Source organism: Triticum urartu, chromosome 2, assembly GCF_003073215.2.
Source record: "Triticum urartu cultivar G1812 chromosome 2, Tu2.1, whole genome shotgun sequence".
NCBI lineage: Eukaryota > Viridiplantae > Streptophyta > Magnoliopsida > Poales > Poaceae > Triticum > Triticum urartu.
Genome location: NC_053023.1, coordinates 160,894,755 through 160,915,661, shown reverse-complemented (window position 1 = coordinate 160,915,661; position 20,907 = coordinate 160,894,755).

The window sequence follows — 20,907 nt, the reverse complement described above, 5'->3', positions numbered from 1 at the left end:
GCCTCCCCACCTCGCCGGATCCCGCTTCCCTCCGCCGCCGCTGCTGACCTCCATCTGCGCCACGACCACCTCCCCTGCCGTGCCTGCGCCCGCATCCCCATCCCTTGGGCGAGCGCTGTGCTCCATGGCGGATGGAGAGGCGCGAGATGCGCAGGGGAAAGGGGAACCGCGACGCCGGCGTTCCTCAATCCTGGCGCAAGCGCGCTCTGCGGAGAAGGCGAAGAGGAGATTAGCAATTGCCATCGCCGGCCACTCCAACGGCGAGGAGCGTGGCCGCATGCCGCCCGGAGTCGATGCGATTTCCTAGGCACTTGCGGAGCTCTCCTCTCCAGATCCAGAGCAGCGGGCGCGCTGGGTCGCGTTCTGGGAGCGTCAGCCCCGGTGGTGACCTCCCTCGCTCTGGGTCCCGCAGCTTCGGGAGCTCCTCCAGCGACAGCAGGATGGGACGCCATCGATTCCCCACTCCGTCGCGCCGCCGAACCTTCCCGGGCTCCGATTGCCTCTGCTGGTGGCCGCCGTTGACCCCGCGCCCTCTTCATCTCTGTCCGTGGGGTTGGAGGTGGCTCTCGCCCAGCTGGGGCTCCTCCATCGTCGGCATTGGCCGCGCCGCCACCGCCGCAGGCCTCATCCATGGCGGGTCTGGGCAGCTGTCGCGCCTGGGCCCCGCCTGTCAGCGGACGGGCGCTGGGCTCCGCCGCTGCAGATGGGCACGCCATCGATTCCCCACTCCGTCGCGCCGCCGAACCTCCCCAGGCTCTGATTGCCTCTGCTGGTGGTCGCCGTCGACCCCGCGCCCTCTTCACCTCTGGCCGTGGGGTTGGAGGTGGCTCTCGCCCAGCTGGGGCACCTCCGTCGTCGGCGTTGACCGCGCCGCCACCGCCGCAGGCCTCATCCATGGCGGGTCTGAGCAGCTGCCGCGCCTGGGCCCCGCCTGTCAGCGGACGTGCGCTGGGCTCCGCCGCTGCAGATGGGCCTCTTTCGACTGGTCTGGGCCTACCTGTCAGTTGGATGAGGCGGGTTCCACCGTGGCCACGCAGCGCGGTGCCTAACTGGGATGTGGGGTCCGACATGTTTGCGGACCGGGCCAACGGGCCTCGTTTTGGGCTTCTTCAAGATATACCTAGGGTTCCGGCTCGCTCCATTCGCGTCTGGATCCGCAAGGAACTGGTCGGCGCTCGTGCTTTCTTCGCCGCAGATTGCTTCCCCGCCGCCGCCCCTGGTGCCCCACCTCCGCTCCTCCCCACCACCACCATATCTCTTGCTAGCAGTACTTGGAAGGGGCCGAAGCCAACTCTCGCGGAGATCCAAGACATGGCTGATAATCGCGGGCGTGGCCAAGGGCGCGGAAGGAACAATAGGAATCGATCTGCCTCGGTTGAGCAACGCCTCCAGCGCCCTCCCCCGCCGTCTGGACCGACTATGGTGCAAGGTAACTGGCCCCCTCTTGGATTCGACCCGCAGTTTGGCCATCCACAACAATTCGTCCCCAATTTTGGTTTCCAAGGCCCTCCACCGTGGGGTTATCCAGGGCCTTTCTTCCAGCAGCCGCAATCCAACCAGTGGAGGAACCCTATGGCCTGGCCTGACCAGAGCCATAACCCTCAGACGACTGCGGGAGATCCAGGGCAAGGATCCCAACAGGGAGGACCGCAGCAACAACAACCATCAGGACTGCAGCAGCAAAAAGTGGGGAATGCAGGTACAAATGCAATTGGAGCTGAGGCTAGTGATCCTATTGCAGTCAGAAATCCTTCTCTGTCCAATAGGAGAGACACGGGAATGAACAGGCAGAGTAAGAATCAGCAGAAGGAGAGGAACCCTACCCCTGCTAGAGCTGATGAGCCATATGCAGATGGAATCTGTCCGAACTGTGGGGAGCCAGGTCACACTAGAGAGAAATGTACCAAGCAGAGTTTTTGCTTCATCTGCAAGATGGTGACTCATGTGGTTGAGGATTGCCCATCAAGAAGAAACCAAGGAATGTGGCAAAATATGTTGGGAGTGCAGCCACAGGACTTGGGGATTATCAGATAGATGTTCCTGATGTTAACTCTCAGCATGTTGGACTAATGAAGAATGTTGGAGTAGTTTACATTGAGTCTGGTGCTGTTTCTAAGGATGAGCTCAACAAAAACTTCTCAACGATTTACAAAACCACTTGGCCCTGGCAGATCAGACAGTTGGATGAGTGGACCTACTTGGTTAAATTCCCACCACACATCCCTGTGGAGCAAGTGGCTGGTTACCCCATGTTTGAGCTTCCATCTGTGGAAGGGGCTACTGTTAAGATGGAAACCTGGAAGGGTGATTGGGAATACTTTGCTGAGCTGCAACAGGTTTGGGTGAAGCTGGAGAACCTTGACCCAACTTGGACAGATTGGGGGGTGCTTGAACAATTTGCCTTTGCCTTTGGGACTTTGCTGGATGTAGATTGGCAAGGCAATTTCAAGTCCCTGTTTGAGGTGGTTAGGATAAAAATCAGATGCAGAGACTTCTCACTCATTCTCGCAGAGAGACTTTTTGGAATTGGAGAACATCTATACAATGTAAAGATCACTGTTGAAATTCCCCCTGAGCCACCCATTGGAGGAGAGGCCCTAGAAGAGGATGTCAATGGGAATGGTACTAACTCTCACACTCATAGTGAGGATCCAGTCTCTGATCATGGCCCTGCAAGAGGGACTCCCAACTCCTCAGCCTCTGCCTCTCTCAGTGGAAACTCAAGCTCCTCTGGGCTTTCTCAACTCAACAACAGGCAGGCAGCATTGGCCTTTCTGCAACAGATGGATGACCATGGAGCTGATGACACCTGCTACTCCCTTCTTAGGGAAATGGAGCTCACTGACTCAGACATGTCTGATACTGAAGTAGACCTGGAGATAGCAGAGCAAATTACTCTCTGATGTGACTGTGTCCACTGGCCCACCAGTGGAAAAATCAGGGAAAAGCACTTGGGGGCCTATCGTCCCAGAAAGGAGGAGCACCAGGGTTGATCTCGGAGGAAGGACTATGTTGGAAATAGCCATGGATAACAAAGCTGTGCAGAACCTTGGAAAAGATAAAACTTCAGTCAAAGGTACCATTCTTAAAAATTCTTTTGAACATTTCAATGATCCAAAGTTTTTAAGTATTGCTGACCAAATAGGAGTAGAAATTGATTGTTCTCTAGCTAAAGTAGGGGAAGATTTACCCATTCTTAGGAGTACTACTGACAGCTATAGCTGTCCCCCTAGTCTTGTTAATGTAGCTGTAGATGATGTTTATCATTCTGCCTCTGCTGCAAAGCACCCTAGTGATAATGTAGCGAATAGTACTGTATATGACCCTCTTGCTCTAGTTGGTACTAATGACAACCCCAGCTGTCACCCTAGTCTTGATACTTTTCCCCAAGTAGAAGAACGCCTAGTTACCTCTACCATCCACAGGCAGTCCCCATGCTATGGTGGAGCTGCAGAACCTAGTGCATCTCTGAAGAGCATAGAGTATTTGCTCCCAGACAATTTGCTTTCAGAGGATGCTGGTAACTGTAGTCCTCCCTGCACCCCCCGGGGCTAAAAGGGATTGATAGTGATTACTTAGATCACAACGCGCTGTGGACACACGTAGCCAAATATGGACGGGGCAAGCACCCCAGGACAAAAAGATCTAAATGAAATGCCTATTTTGGAATATCAGGGGGATCACCACGTTTGGTAAAAAACCCCATATTATTGATACTTTAAATAAAACCAAAGCAGACATCATTGCCTTCCAGGAAACCAAGAAAGAGGAGCTCTCTGATGCCTTTCTGAAATCCATTAGTGGCAATAGATGCTTTGAATGGCATCACCTCCCTGCCTTGGGTACTGCAGGAGGGATTTTGATGGGAGTAGACTTAGATATCTTTGAAATTTTGGAGTGGGATGCCAAGAAGTTCTCAGTGTCCTGTACCCTTACTTTAAAATCTACTCAGAAGAAGATTAGGGTGGTAGCTGTATATGGGTCCCCTTATGAGGAAGGCAAGGAGGAGTTTATTTCTGAACTTCACTCTCTCCTGCTAGATATTGACACTCCAACTCTGATTGGTGGAGATTTCAATCTTACTAGGTATCATAGTGACAAGAACAATGGTAAAGTAGACCAGAAATGGTGTGATAAATTCAATGCTTGGATAGAAATCTAGAGCCTGCTAGAAATTAAAATGTCTGGCAGGCAATTTACCTGGGCCAACAACCAGGATAACCTTGTCATGTCCACCATAGATAGAATTTTTTGTACTACTGAGCTAGATGAGATTTTTCCCCCTCAACTCATCTCAGGCCCTCCCTAGGGTTTGCAGTGACCACACCCCTTTGCTTTGGGACTCAGGGGTTGGCACTGTACCCAAGGCCTCTAGCTTCAAATTTGAGAAGTGGTGGCTCCTCATTGACAATTTTAAGGAGCTGGCTGCTAAATGCTGGAATGCTCCTGTCAAAAGCACCTCCCCTCTGGACATTTGGCAGGAGAAGACTAGAAGGTTTAGGAAATTTGCTAAAGGTTGGAGTAAGAATATAGGAGCTGAAATTAGGAAAATTAAATGTACTCTCATTATGGAATTTGATGCTCTTGACATTGAGGCTGAGACTAGTACCCTCTCTGATGTTGATACTACTAGAATGCATGATATCCATAAGGAGCTCCAAAAAATTTGGCTAGTTGAGGAAACAAAAGCCAGACAAAGAGCTAGGGATAGAGATATCTTAGAAGGTGATAGAAACACCAGGTATTTCCAGGCTGTTGCTAACCATAGGAGGAGGAAGACCTTCATTCACTCCTTAGAGGGTCCCACAGGTGTGGTGACTGACACTAAGGATATATTAGATGTGGCTACTAATTTTTATAAGGATCTCTTTAGAAAATAGAATAAAAGAAATTTCACCTTGAAGGAAGACTTCTTCAATGAGACTGATAAGGTTTCTGATGAGGATAATGACATGCTCCAATCCCCTTTCTTGGAGGAGGAGGTGAAGGAAGCAGTCTTTGGTTCCTACTCTGATGGGGCACCAGGACCTGATGGCTTGTCCTTTATGTTCTATCAAGAGTTTTGGGAAGTCATCAAAAAAGACCCCATGGCCCTTTTTGATGATTTCCATGCTGGCAAATTAGATATCTATAGGTTAAACTTTGCCATTCTTTCTCTCATTCCTAAAGAGAAAGATGCTACCTCCATGAAAAAATTTAGGCCTATCAGCCTGCTTAACTGCAGTTTCAAGATCTTCACCAAAGTGCTCACTAATAGGCTTGCTAAACTCATGCACTTTCTTACTTCTAGCAATCAAACTGCCTTTATAAAAGGCAGGTACATCCTAGAAAGTGTAGTGACTGCTCATGAGATTTTACACTCTGTGCATAGCTCTAAAACTCCTGCAGTTGTGCTTAAACTAGACTATGAGAAGGCTTTTGACAAAGTAGATTTAGAATTCCTGCTTGAAGTCCTCTCCAGGAGAAATTTCTGTCCCAAATGGATCCATTGGATCAAACAGATTACTCACGGGGGCTCTGTAGGAGTCAAAATTAATGGAGTAGAAAGCAACTTCTTTGTCGCTGGCAAAGGACTTAGGCAAGGGGACCCTGTCTCCCTATTACTTTTCAATCTTGTAGTAGATGTCCTTACCAGAATGCTGTATAAAGCTGCTCAGAGGGACCTGATTAGTGGCCTCTGCCCTGAATTTCTCCCTGGTGGGGTCATCTGCCTCCAATATGCAGATGACACCATCCTATTCTTGGAGGACAATCTAGATAAGGCCAGTAACATGAAAACTATCCTTCAATGCTTTGAACAAGTGTCAGGCATGAGGATCAATTATAGTAAAAGTGAGCTCATTACCTTAGGAATGGATGCAGATAGATCTGCTAATTTTGCTGACACTTTTAGCTGTGTTATAGGGAAGCTCCCTATAAAATACTTAGGAGTCCCTCTCCACTATGATAAGCTGAGGAGAGAGGACATCCAGCCTATTATAGATAAGATCCTTAAGAGGATGGCTGGCTGGAGAGGGAAACTCCTATCTTATGCTGCTAGGCTTACTCTTATTAAAGCTTGCCTCTCTAGTATACCTGTTTACCTTCTCTCCTTCTTCAAATTCCCTAAATGGGCGCTTGACTTGATTAACACTCAGTTAGCTCATTGCCTTTGGAATGATTTCGAGGGGAATAGGAAACTGCACCTGGCCAACTGGCACCTAGTGTGTATGAAAAAAGAGCATGGGGGTTTAGGGGTGCCCAACCTCAGGGATGTAAACTTGTGTCTCTTGGGGAATTGGGTCAAAAGGTATATTATGGATGAAGGCAAGATCTGGAGGAACATAGTTGACAAGAAGTATATCAAGAACTCCCCAAACATCTTTGCTAGTAAAACTCCTAACCCTTCAAAGTTCTGGCAAGGAGTGCTCTGGGCTTGTAAAGCCCTGAAATTTGGATATAGATGGCAGGTAGGTGATGAGAAGAAAATCAATTTCTGGGAAGATACATGGTTTGGTACCTCCCCCCTTTCTGTCCAATTCTGGCCTCTTTACACTATCTGTGATCAGCATTGTGTTACCCTCTCTGATGTATGGGATGGTAACACCATTAAACTGACCTTTAGGAGGACTTTTATTGATAAAATGCTAGATTCCTGGATGTGCATTGAGCAGATCCTTCGTAGTGTCTCTTATAATGGGGATGATGATGCACTCATTTGGCAATATGACTCTTAAGGGAATATATACCACTACCTCCTTGTACAACATCATCAACTTCAGGGGGGTTCAACCCATTTATATTCCTTCTGTCTGGTCCATTGTCTCCCCACCCAGAGTGCAAAATTTTCTCTGGCTCCTGGCCCATAACAAATTAATGACTAGAGATAATTTGGATAAGAGAAACATGAGGAAAACTTTGATCTGTGAATTTTGCACTGAGAATGAGAGCATTGACCACCTCTTCTTTGGGTGCGCTGTAGCTCAAAGCATCTGGAAGGATGTGTCTGCTTTCTTTAACATTCCTGTAGGGCAGGACTACCTTTCTGTAGCTAGATTTTGGCCTGCTAGCAAAAAACAATGTGCTTTGAATTCCATCTGTGCTTGTATATTGTGGGGCATCTGGAAAACTAGAAATGCACATGTGTTTAAAAATGCTATCTGGTCTGATATTAAACATGTTTGGAGACGTATCCTCTTGATGATCAAGAAATGGATGATCCTGTTCAAAAAGGATTACCTCCCCCAGATCGAGGCATTCGTCCAGTGGGTCTCAGAGAAGCTCAAGAACCCCTTCCAGCTTTCGATGGGGTGACATGCCTGGACCCCGCTGGGGTGCTTGACATGCTCTCCCTGGGTGAAGCTGATGCATCAAGGAGCCCTCCACCTGCTGGAAATAAGAAGCTGTCTGTGCTCAGCCCGACAACCCCACTGGAGCTGCTGCTGCTGCCGCCATCCCCTGAACCTTCCCCTTTGAAGAAGGCCAGGTTCAAGACAGCAGATCCGGAGAAGTTGATCTCTTCCGCCTAAGTCTCCTGTCATACAGAGTTCTGATAAAAAATAGGGGACAGTGCTCTGTAATAGGGATAACTTTCATTTTCCCCTTTGCTCATGCTTTTAGAGCAATTTTGGGATGTTTTTCCGCTGCTGTGTAGTAGCATGTTGGACCTTTATGTTTTTTCTCTCTTGTGAACCTTATGGTTTCATATATATATATGGAACCGGGAGGGCTTTGCCCCCTCCTGTTGCTCTAAAAAATTTCCAGTCAAAGATCAGTTCATGCTTGTTTGGGGTTACGACAAGGAGATCCACTATCCCGATACTTTTTTAATATTGTGGTTGATATGCGTGCAAACCTTATCGACTGTGCAAAAGGCACATGTCCGTTTAGTGGGGTGGTGTCGTGTCTGGTGGATGGCAGGCTTTTCATCCCACTATATGTTGATGATATGATTTACTTCGGAAAGGCAAAAAAAATTTAGGCATGTGTTGTGTGCTTTCGAGCAGTTTTCTGGTTTGAAGATTAATTTTCCATAAAAGTGAATTGTTCTATTTTGAATTGTGGATTTTTCTCTCTAAGAATCGTGTATTGTTTGGCTTTGGAAGAGACAACCCATTATACCCATTGTTTGGTCGTGTGCAGGGTCAGTTCTCGACCATGTATTTTGGATTTCTAATACATTATTGTAGACTCTCAAATGCCGATTGGAACCATGTGGAGAAGCATATGGAAAAGGGCCTGAATAGTTGAAATGGAAAGCCCTGGTCCTCTCATCCTCTGGGATGGCTTGTCCTCTTCAACTATGTACCATGTAACATGGTCCTTTACAGGCTCTGGTCATTTCAAATTTCAAATGGAGTTCTACCTAAATAGGGTTGTTTTAGGTCCCTTTTTGACAAAGCGGTAGAAAAAAAAATACTTACTTGCAGAATAGGAGGTGTTATCGGCCATCCGATAGAGTAGGACGGTCTTCTGATCCAACACACAGAGGTTAAGAACATTACTCTTCTCAGTAAATAGCTCTTCAAGATTCTTAATGAGGATGTGGTATGACAAGACCTTTTACGACATAAATAATTGGGTTGAAAGCCATCTCTTAGGTTCAAGGGAAACCTAGAGTTTCTTACTTTTGGGATGGTCGGATGAAGAGCAGAACTTCTTTTTTGCTTCAATAATATTAAAGAAAATTTTGTAATTCGATTCTAGGAGGATAGGTGGTTAGGAAATGCACCTCTTCATGAGAGTACCCGACCTTATATCATATAGTGTGTAACCGACATGATACTTTAGCACAAATGTTGGGCACCTCTCCTCCCCGTGTGTCTTTCAGGCATGATCTAGTTGGGCTAGACTTGGGACATAGAACACCTTTCTAGTGTGGTTGGAAAATGCCCAATTATCACAAGGGAACGATGTATTCTTTTGGCATCTCCACCAACAAGGATGCCTCTCGATTGACTGTATGTATCGCGCTTTAGTCCACTATGATACACCATTCAACAATAAGAACACTTGTCAAAATGATCATTCCTTTGGAAATAAGATTTTCCTTTGGTACCTCCGCAAAGGGATCCCAACTAAAGATAATTTTGCAAAACATAATCGGTCGAGAAGCACACAATGTTGTTTCTCTGACAAATATGGAACAATCAAACAACTGTTCTTCCAGTACAAGTTCACTCGCACCACATGGTCAATCATCCAGGTGGCATCTAACATGTAACCACTCATATTCCACATATCTTTGCCACTTGGCTACATGGCTCTAGTCGACATCTCATGCATCTCAGATCCATCACCAAGGCACTAACACTTGACCTTGCTTATGCTGGAGTATGTGCATACGAAGGAGGCATTCTATGAAGTTTTCTCCCGACTTGATTGGTGTTTTTTTGTCCAGATTACCCTTCCACCCCTAGGCAACTAACCATTATATTTCACTAGTTTTAATGATTGTGTGTTCTTTCAATGGTGTGCATCTCAGATATGTGTTGACGCTCGAAAATGGCATGACCACAAAGAGTGACTTGAAGCTATAGCAAGATGAAGTCAAAATTATGGTTGTAGTCACCATTAGATGACCCTTTTCGAGAAGATCAAAATTGATATATAGATGGCCCAAAATGGAGCTCAGATGCAAAAAAGTATGACAATTTCAATAGATGCCCATGTTGACATGAGATTATGATATGTCATGAAGCATGATTATGATAGTCTTGGATGGAAAAAGTTCCAACATAAAGGTTCTTTGTCTCGTCGAAACAGATGATTTTTGATATAAAAATAGTCTTAATCCAAGGCCGTATGCAAAAATTATAGCCAAAACTGTGGGCTGTTGTAGTACCTGGCCGGATAATCCGATTGGAGGCTGGACAAACGACCTGAAATGATCCGGGTGGAGCCTGGACGATCCGGACAAGACACTGGACATTCGAACAACTTTTTCTGCTGCAGAAGATGTTAGAAAATAGCCTGAAACCCCCTGGAGATGGCCTCACATTCAAAAGTGTTCAACATCAAAGTTGTTTGTCTCGTTGAAGCGGCCAATTTTGATATAAAAATTGTCTTAATCCAAGCTAGTATGCAAAAGTTACAGCCCAATCAATGTGTTGCCGTCAGAAATCTGGGGTTGCTCGGATCATCTGGGCTTCCAGCCGGATATCCGGCCTGGGTCGTGAAAAGTCCGAGCTAGGTTAAATTTTGAAGATTTGGACGGCCAGACAAGTCCTTTTATTGTACAGAAAGTCCATCCACCTCTTATACAGAAAGTCCCTTGTTCTTCTTCTTCTTCTTCATCATTCTTCGCTCGTCCTTCTTGTTGTAGGACGGCGAACCTGGAGGCCCTAGGGGCGATCAGGCCGACCTAGGGCAGCCCATAGCCTCCGCACACCCTGATGGCGTCCCTCCCGGGCATGCGGAGTTTCAGGTCTACAAAAAGCGCTTGTTGGATTGCCTGCATATCGCGCTTCCGGCCGGGTCTCCTTCGACGTGAGCTGCGGTGTATCATCCCCAGCATCGAGGGCACACATGATGTGTTTGTGTGTGAACACATTTTTTGGCGACTCCGCTGGGGACGAAGCTTCGAATGGTATCCCGCCCGTTCTTGCTACGAAGAGATCATCACTAAGTTGCTGCAATCTACTAAGGTAATATGAATACTCAGTTCACCTATGTAGATGTAAATAATTCATTTGTTGTTGCTAAATCATATAATGAGCATAATCTATCATCTAGTCCTAGTTTTATCAATCATGCATCTAAATATGTGCAAGAGCCGATGCAAAAATAATCTTCATGCTTCAACTTCTTATGATATTTGGAAAGATTTGGAAAATACTTAGTTGACATTGTAAGCTGGGAGATTTGGAAAGAGCGAAATGCACGCATGTTCAGGACCAAGGCGGCACCTGTGGCGGTGATAGTGCGAACTATTAAGGAGGAGGCATCTATCTAGGCTCTGGCGGGCGCCAAACATTTGTGTAATTTGATGCTGCGAGAGTAGGCCTTTTCCCTTTTTCCGCTTTGGCGGGGCTGTGATGTACTTAACCATACTCTTCTCCTTATTGAATGAAAATGGCAAATCTTTTGTCTCATTTTAAAAAAATTCTTATGATATTAGCAACATGCAACATATGTATCCCAACTCTCATGCCTCGGCAACCCCACAAACCCCTATGCCGATAAACAACATGATGGGTTCGGTCAATCAAGTTGAAACACTTCATGTAAGAAGTTCCAATAGCATGTGACAAAGTGTTTCACCTTTTTATTCATCGGCAACTAATTTGCAATATACTAGTTCAACCATGCCGATGGATGGAAGAATTGGCCATGCTACTACTAGCTTTGGCCAGTTACCCTCAACCATCATATTCTACACATCAAGTTAGTAATTTCTCGGCACCATATACAACTGTTGATGCTCATAATTCGTCTCTGCACATTCATGGTCATAGCCGAATAAATGAAAATTTTGTAGGAGTGCACATGCCATCATCTAATACTGTAGCATATAATGCATCCTCTACACAATTGCACAATTTCGGCGACACCTTATTGCCGAAAGTATCTAAAAGTATTGTGGAGCCATCCCTTACAAAACGGGAAGTGGTTACATTAAAAAGAGATATAGCCTGAAATAACAAGATTAGTGCTCTTTGCTTTGAAGAGCATGATAAGGGGCTAATTCCTGATTATAATGCAATAAAAGCTAGAGTTTTTCAAGAAGATGAATCTTCGCCAATTGATAATTGGCGAGCAAAAATATGGTTTTACAACAATGCATGTGCCTTCACCTAGTACTACATCATATTATACACCCCCTGCACAATTGCAAGTTTCGGCAACACCCGTGTGTCATAGCCGAAAGAATCTAAAAGCATTGGGGGGCAATCATATCCGGAGTGGGCTAAAATTGAGGAAAAACTTAAAACCTATTTTGCAGATCGTTGCCAGGAACAAATAGAAAAACAATTGGCATAAACAAAAGAAGCATTGCCAATTGGTAGAATCAATGAAAAGAAGGAGATTTGGAATGTGAAAGTGTTTCGGGTGAAAAAGCCGAATCAAGTAGTATATATTCCGAACGCATCAAATCCAAAGAAGCAAGAATTATTGAGAAAGGGCATGACAAGCATAGTATAATAACCGTGCTTGATTTTTTTGAAGTTAATGGAACCTACTTCCTGCTCTATGAGTTACGTGTCATAGAATTTGACGAGCATCAATAGAAACAACATATAGCTAAACCAAGTTCAGTTGACAAAGACCACCAAATTGACGAGGCTCTGAATCTAGAAAATGAAGATGACAATGCATTGGGGAGGCATCTGAAGGCGGAGCAAGATGTTGTTCAAGACACACCGTTGATATGTCCATTTTGCATCATGTTTTCCTACTGTCATTTATGACGTTTTATCCATAATAATGCTTTTTGGAGTAATTATAATTCCTTTTCTTTCATAATATGCAAGGTATACACAAAGAGGGGGAATTCCGGCGGCTGGAAATCTGGACCTGGAAAAACTACGTCAGGCCACCTATTCTGCACAACTCCAAACAAGCTGAAACTTCACGGAGATTTTTTTATCAAATATATGATGAATATTGTAGCAAATAAATACCATAGGGGTCCCACCAGGTGGGCACAACCCATCTCGGTGCGCAAGGGAGCCCAGGCGTGCCCTGGTGGGTTGTGCTCACCCAGGCCCACCTCCGGTGCCCATCTTCTGGTATATAAGTCATTTTGACCTAGAAAAAAAAAATAAGGAGAGGACTTTCGGGATGGAGCGTCACCGTCTCAAGGCGGAACTTGGGCAGGAGCACTTTTGCCCTCCGGCGGAGCGATTCCGCCGGGGGAACTTCCCTCCCGGAGGGGAAATCATCGTCATCATCATCACCAACAACTCTCCCATCCTAGGGAGGGAAATCTCCATCAACATCTTCAACATCACCATCTCATCTCAAACCCTATTTCATCTCTTGTGTTCAATATTTGTACCGGAACTATAGATTGGTGCTTGTGGGTGACTAGTAGTGTTGATTACATCTTGTAGTTGATTACTATATGGTTTATTTGGTGGAAGATTATATGTTCAGATCCAATATGCTATCTAATACCCCTCTGATCTTGAGCATGTTTATCATTTGTCAGTAGTTACTTTTGTTCTTGAGGTCACGGGAGAAATCATGTTGCAAGTAATCATGTGAAATTGATATGTGTTCGATATTTTGATAATATGTATGTTGTGATTCCCTTAGTGCTGTCATGTGAACGTCGACTACATGACACTTCACCATGTTTGGGTCTAAGGGAATGCATTGTGGAGTAGCAATTAGATGATGGGTTGCGAGAGTGACAGAAGCTTAAACCCCAGTTTATGCGCTATTCCGTAAGGACCGATTGGATCCAAAAGTTTAATGCTATGGTTAGAATTTATTCTTAATACTTTTCTCGTAGTTGTGGATGCTTGCGGGAGGGTTAATCATTAGTAGGAGGTTTCTTCAGGTAAGAACATCACCTAAGCACCGGTGCACCCACATATCATATTATCAAAGTAGTGAACACAAATCAAACCAACATGGTGAAAGTGCTAGATGAAAATCCCGTGTACCCTCAAGAACGCTTTGCTTATCATAAGAGACCGTTTTGGCCTGTCCTTTGCCTCAAAAGGATTGGGATACCTTGCTGCACTTTTGCTACTATTATCATTACTTGCTCGTTACAAATTATCTTGCTATCAAACTACTCTGTTACTTACAATTTCAGCACTTGCAGACATTACCTTGCTAAAAACCACTTGTCATTTCCTTCTGCTCCTCGTTGGGTTCGACACTCTTACTTATCAAAAAGAGATACAATTGATCCCCTATACTTGTGGGTCATCAAGGCTATTTTCTGGCGCTGTTGCCGGGGAGTGAAGCACCTTTGGTAAGTGGAATTTAGTAAAGAAACATTTATATAGTGTGCTGAAATTTATTATCACTTGTTACTATGGAAAAAATAATCCTTTGAGGGGTTTGTTCGGGGTATATTCACCTCGACCGGAACCATGATTAGCTACCCCTCAACCTACTGCACCTATTGAAAATATTGAATATGAAATTCCTTCGGGTATGATAGAACAACTGCTAGCTAATCCTTATGCAAGAGATGGAACCAAACATCCTGATATGCACTTGATATATGTAGAACAAATTTGTGGATTGTTCAAGCTTGCAGGTTTGCCCAGAGATGAAGTTAAGAAGAAGGTTTTCCCTTTATCTTTGAAGGGAAAAGCATTGGCATGGTATAGGCTATGCGATGATATTGGATCATGGAATTGGAGTCGATTGAAATTGGAGTTCCATCAAAAAATTATCCTATGCATCTAGTTCATCGTGATCGGAATTATATCTATAATTTTTGGCCTCGTGAAGGAGAAAGTATCGCTTTAGCTTGGGGGAGGCTTAAGTCAATGTTACATTCATGCCCCAATCATGAGCTCTCAAGAGAAATTATTATCTAGATTTTTTATGCTCGGCTTTCTCGTAATGATCAAACCATGATTGATACTTCTTGTGCTGGTTCCTTTATGAAGAATACTATTGAATTCTGGTGGGATCTTTTGTAAAGAGTTAAAAGCAACTCTAAAGATTGGGAACTCGACGAAGGTAAAGAGTCAGGTATTAAACTTAGGTATGATTGTGTTAAATCTTTTATGGATACCGATGCTTTTCAAAAGTTTAGCACTAAATATGGACTTGCCTCTGAGATAGTAGCCTCCTTTTGTGAATCATTTGCTACTCATGTTGATCTCCCTAAAGAGAAGTGGTTTAAATATCACCCACCTATTAAATAAGATATTAAATAGTCGGTACCAATTAAGGAAGAAACCATAATTTATAATGTTGATCCAGTTGTTCCTTCTGCTTATATTGAGAAACACCTTTCCCTGTTAGGATAAAGGAACATGCTAAAGTTTCAACTGTGGTTAACAAAAGCTATATTATAACACCTAAACCTGATGAACAAATCAAAGTAGAACCTAGTATTGCTATGGTTAAAGATCTCTTGGAAGAAGATATGGATGGGCATGTTATTTACTTCTACGAAGAAGCTGCTAGAATTGCCAAACCTGATAAAAAGGATAAACATATACCTGCTGTTGGCATGCCCGTTGTCTTAGTTAAAATAGGAGATCACTGTTATCATGGTTTATGTGACATAGGTGCTAGCGTGAGTGCTATTCCTTACACCTTATATCAAGAAATTATGAATGCATAGCACCCACAGAGATAGAAGAAATATATGTTACTATTAAACTTGCTAATAGAGACACCATATCACCAATTGGGATTGTTAGAGATGTTGAAGTCTTGTGTGGGAAAATAAAATACCCTACTGATTTTCTTGTTCTTGGTTCCCCACAAGATGACTTTTGCCCCATTATCTTTGGTAGACCTTTCTTGAACACTGTTAATGCTAATATAGAATGTGAGAAACAAACTGTCGGTGTTAGTTTTGGTGATGAGTCTCATGAGTTTAATTTTTCCAAGTTTGGTAGAAAGCTTCATGAAAAAGAATTGCCTAGTAAGGATGAAATAATTGCTCTTGCTTCTATTGCTGTGCCTCCTACTGATCCTTTAGAACAATATTTGCTAGACCATGAAAATGATTTACATATGCATGAAAGAAATGAAATAGATAAGATTTTCTTTGAACAACATCCTCTGCTTAAACACAATTTGCCTATTGAAACTCTAGGAGGTCCACCTCCACCTAAAGGTGATCCTGTGTTTGAATTAAAACAATTGCCAGACACTTTGAAATATGCTTATCTTGATGAAAAGAAGATATATCCTGTTATTATTAGTGCTAACCTGTCAGAACATGAAGAAGAAAGATTACTGAAAGTTCTAAGGAAGCACCGAGCTGCTATTGGATATACTCTTGATGATTTAAAGGGAATTAGTACCACTCTATGTCAGCACAAAATTAATATGGAACCTGATGCTAAACCCGTTGTTGATCACCAACATCGGTTAAATCCGAAAATGAAGGAAGTGGTAAGAACGGAAATATTAAAACTTCTGGAAGCAGGTATAATCTATCCCATAGCTGATAGTAGATGGGTAAGTCCTGTTCATTGTGTCCCTAAGAAAGGAGGTATAACTATTGTTTCTAATGATAAGAATGAACTTATTCCACAAAGAATTGTTACAGGTTATAGAATGGTAATTGATTTTAGAAGATTAAACAAAGCAACTAGGAAAGATCATTACCCTCTGCCTTTTATTGATCAAATGCTAGAAAGATTATCTCAGCACACACACTTTTGCTTCCTTGATGGATATTCTGGTTTTTCACAAATACCTGTTTCTCAACCTGATCAAGAAATGACCACTTTCACTTGTCCCTTTGGAACTTATGCTTATAGACGTATTCCTTTTGGTTTATACAATGCACCTGCTACCTTTCAAAGATGTATGACTACTATATTCTCTGACTTCTGTGAAAAGATTGTTGATGTTTTCATGGATGATTTCTCTGTTTATGGAAAGTCTTTTGATGATTGTTTAAGCAATCTTGACCAAGTTTTGCAGAGATGCGAGCAAACAAGTCTTGTCTTGAATTGGGAAAAGTGCCAGTTTATGGTTAATGAAGGTATTGTCTTGGGTCATAAAATTTCTGAAAGAGGTATTGAAGTGGACAAAGCTAAGGTTGATACAATTGAGAAAATGCCATGTCCTAAAGATATCAAAGGTATTCATAGTTTCCTAGGTCATGCTAGTTTCTATAGAAGATTTATCAAAGACTTTTCTAAAATTTCTAGGCCTCTTACAAATCTTTTACAAAAGGACATTCCTTTTGTTTTTGATGATGATTGTTTAGAAGCCTTTGAAACACTCAAGAAAGCCTTAATTTCTGCACCTATTGTTCAACCACCTGATTGGAACTTGCCTTTTGAAATTATGTGTGATGCTAGTGATTATGTTGTTGGTGTTGTTCTAGGATAAAAAGTTGAAAATAGACTAATGTTGTTCATTATGCTAGTAAAACTCTAGACAGTGCTCAACGAAATGATGCTAAGACTGAAAAGGAATTCTTAGCAGTGGTGTTTGCTTGTGATAAATTTAGATCTTACATTGTTGATTCAAAAGTAATTGTTCACACAGACCATGCTGCTATTAAATATCTTATGGAAAAGAAAGATGCTAAACCTATACTTATTCGATGGGTTCTCTTGTTACAAGAACTTGACTTACATATCACCAATAGAAAAGGAGCTGAGAACCCCATAGTTGATAATTTATCTCGGCTTGAAAATGTGCCTGATGACCCACTACCTATTGATGATAGTTTTCCTGATGAGCAGTTAGCTGCAATAAATGTTGCTCATAATACTCCTTGGTATGCTAACTATGCTAATTACATTGTTGCTAAATATTTACCACCTAGCTTTACATACCAACAAAAGAAAAAAAATTCTTCTATGATTTAAGACATTACTTTTGGGATGACCCACATCTTTATAAAGAAGGAGTAGATGGTATTATTATACATTATGTACCTGAGCATGAACAGGGACAAATCCTACGGAAATGTTACTCCGAAGCTTATGGAGGGCAACATGCTGGAGATAGAACTGCTCACAAGGTATTGCAATATGGATTTTATTGGCCTACTCTCTGCAAGGATGCCCATAAGTTCGTCTTATCTTGTGATGAATGTCAAAGAATAGGTGATATCAGTAAGCGTCAAGAAATGCCTATGAACTATTTACTTGCTGTTGAACCATTTTATGTTTGGGGATTTGATTACATGAGACCTTTTCTTTCCTCTAATGGGTATACACATATTTTGGTTGCTGTTGATTATGTTACTAAATGGGTAGAAGCTATTCCAACTAGTAGTGCTGATCACAACACCTCTATTAAAATGCTTAAGGAAGTTATTTTCCCAAGGTTTGGAGTCCCTAGATATTTAATGACTGATGGTGGTTCACACTTTATTCATGGTGCTTTCCGTCAAATGCTTGCCAAGTATGATGTTAACCATAGAATTGCATCACCTTATCATTCTCAGTCTAGTGGTCAAGTTGAGATTAGCAATAGAGAAATAAAATTAATTTTGCAAAAGACTGTCAATAGGTCCAGGAAGAATTGGTCTAAGAAATTAGATGACGCACTTTGGGCTTATAGAACAACATATAAAAATCCTATGGGTATGTCTCCTTATAAAATGGTTTATGGAAAAGCTTGTCAATTGCCTCTTGAGTTAGAACATAAGGCATATTAGGCCATCAAAGAACTCAATTATGATTTCAAACTTGCTGGTGAAAGAGGTTATTTGATATTAGCTCTTTAGATGAATGGAGAACCCAAGCTTATGAAAATGCTAAGTTGTTTAAAGAAAAAGGTTAAAAGATGGCATGATAAATGAATCCAAAAACGCGAGTTTAAAGTCGGAGAATATGTTCTTTTGCACAACTCTCATTTTAGATTCTTTGCAGGAAAACTCCTCTCAAAATGGGAAGGACCCAATGTTATCAAGGAGGTTTATCGGTATGGAGCCATCAAAATAAATAATGCCGAAGGTACTAACCCATAGGTTGTTAACAAGCAACGAATACAACATTATATCTCAGGTACGCCCACTAATGTTGAAAGTAATATTATCCAAACTTTGACACAGGAAGAACACATAAAAGAGTCCTTCCAGAACACTCCAGAATCGTCAAAATAAGGAGGTACATGATACGTTAAGTAAACAGACTCCGAAAAATCCGTAAAAATATTTTTTGTCAGTTTTGGAATATTTAGAAAAATAGGAAAATAAGAAACTTCCAGGAAGCGTACCCTGGTGGGCACAAGACACCAGGGCGCGCCAGGATTGCCTGGCGCGCCCAGGTGGGTTGTGCCCACCTGGCGTACCTTCTGGACTCCATTTTTCTATAGTTTGCTTATTTCCCAAGATAAAAAATCTTTATATACCCCCCGAACCTATTGACCACCATATCGCGGAGAAATCCTCTGTTATCTTTTCTTTCCGTTTTTGTCAGATCTGTTGAGTCAGGCATCATGTCTTGCTCATCCTACAACAATGGAGAAGGAGATGCAGGGGTGTTTCAGGAGGATCTAAGGCGATAGGAAGCTGAAGAAGTTGCTATGGAGGAAGAAGAGGAAAATCCTTTTGGGGTTCACCCTCTGGCTTCCGAGAGAGGGACATTGGCCAGTATCTCCACTCATCCGAATGCTCCTCAAGCTATGGTACCGTCTAATAATCAAGAGAGCCTCGAAGTGCAAGAGGAAACCCCACCAAGAAGGCCTTTACACAGGTTACATCGTAACAACTTTTGCAGTTTGATTCATAACTATGGGTTCGAGAATACTCCTCGTAGGAACATACCATCCAATTGGGACATATCTCGCCCGAGAAAAAATAGTGCAAGAACAAATCCCTGGGGCCCAGAAAATAAGCACATAATGACTGAAGTGAAGAAAAACAGGGAGTTACTTAATCAAGTCCTTCGAGAGATCCAAGGTTTGAAAGATCTACTCATGATTATATTGGAGAATACTACACCACCACCTTCCTCTTCATAACCAAAAGAGAATTGAGTATCGGGCATGGGCACTCCCCTTGGCTTTCGCCAAGCTTGCGGAGGTGCCCCGGTATCGTATCATCCCCACTATCTTTTGTATTTACTTATTGTAGTTTGATCTTTTGCTTTAGATGAATAAAAGTTTAGTTTGATCCCTTCTTTTTGAGAGTTTTCTTAGTGATCTATCCTTGTAATCATGTGCAAGATATATAATAAAGTTTATTTTGAGGTTTTGCTTTCTTTACTTTCATGTTGCAAATTAAAAGAAAAGAAATAAGTAAGAAAAATAGAAAGGAAATAAATGAAAGGAAAGAAATTATGAAAAAGATCATATACTAATCCTATTGTAGGTGATGACACCACATAAGGAAAAGTATAAGTAGAAAATTTTATTAGAGATTGCCAAACATAGCATTAGTCAATGATGCAACTCATGAAAGAATTAATAAGGGAAGAGAAGATTCACATATAAATATACTATCCTAGAAACCTTTTGTGATTGTGAGCCCTCATCAAAATATTATATGCCAAAATTGTTGACGTTGGACAAGGAAGACAACTTAATGGTTTATGTTTGTTTATATTCACATAGAAGTCATATTGTCATGGATCCTTTAACATGTGGTGCTTGCCCCTATCTTTGCTAGCCAAAAATTCCGCACTAAGTAGAGATACTACTTGTGCATCCAAAAACCCTTAGACCCAAATCTTATTTTCAAGAGTCCACCATACCTACCTAGGGATTGAGCAAGATCCCTCAAGTAAGTTGTCATCGGTGCAAAAAGGCAATAAAAATTGCTTCTAAAAGTGTGAGATCATTTAGTGTAAGAGAAAATTGAGCGTTGTACAAACTTGTGATGGTGAAGATAAAAGCGACAGACTACATAATAAAGGTTGCTATCACAAGGGGCAATACAACGTGAAGTTCTTTTGCACTAAGGGGTTGTGCGTACAAACAAATAAGCGCATGATAACCTCCGCTTCCCTCTGCGAAGGGCCTATCTTTTACTTCTATGTATTTACTTTTATGCAAAGAGTCAAAGTTTTCCTTCTATTCCTTTTTATTTTTCTCATTTGGCAAGCATAATGCGGTGAGAAAAGATCTAGGCACATATGTCCAGTTTAATATAGATAGCACGAGTTATTATTGTTGACATCACCCTTGAGGTGAATACGTTGGGAGGCGAAACTATAAGCCCCTATCTTTCTATGTGTCTGGTTGAAACGTTTTGCTCATGTGTACGCGGTAAGTGTTAGCAATCATAGAAGACTATATGATGGTTGAGTATGTGGACTTGCCTAAAGGCTCCGATACATGACCCTTCCTGAAAAGATGATGAAT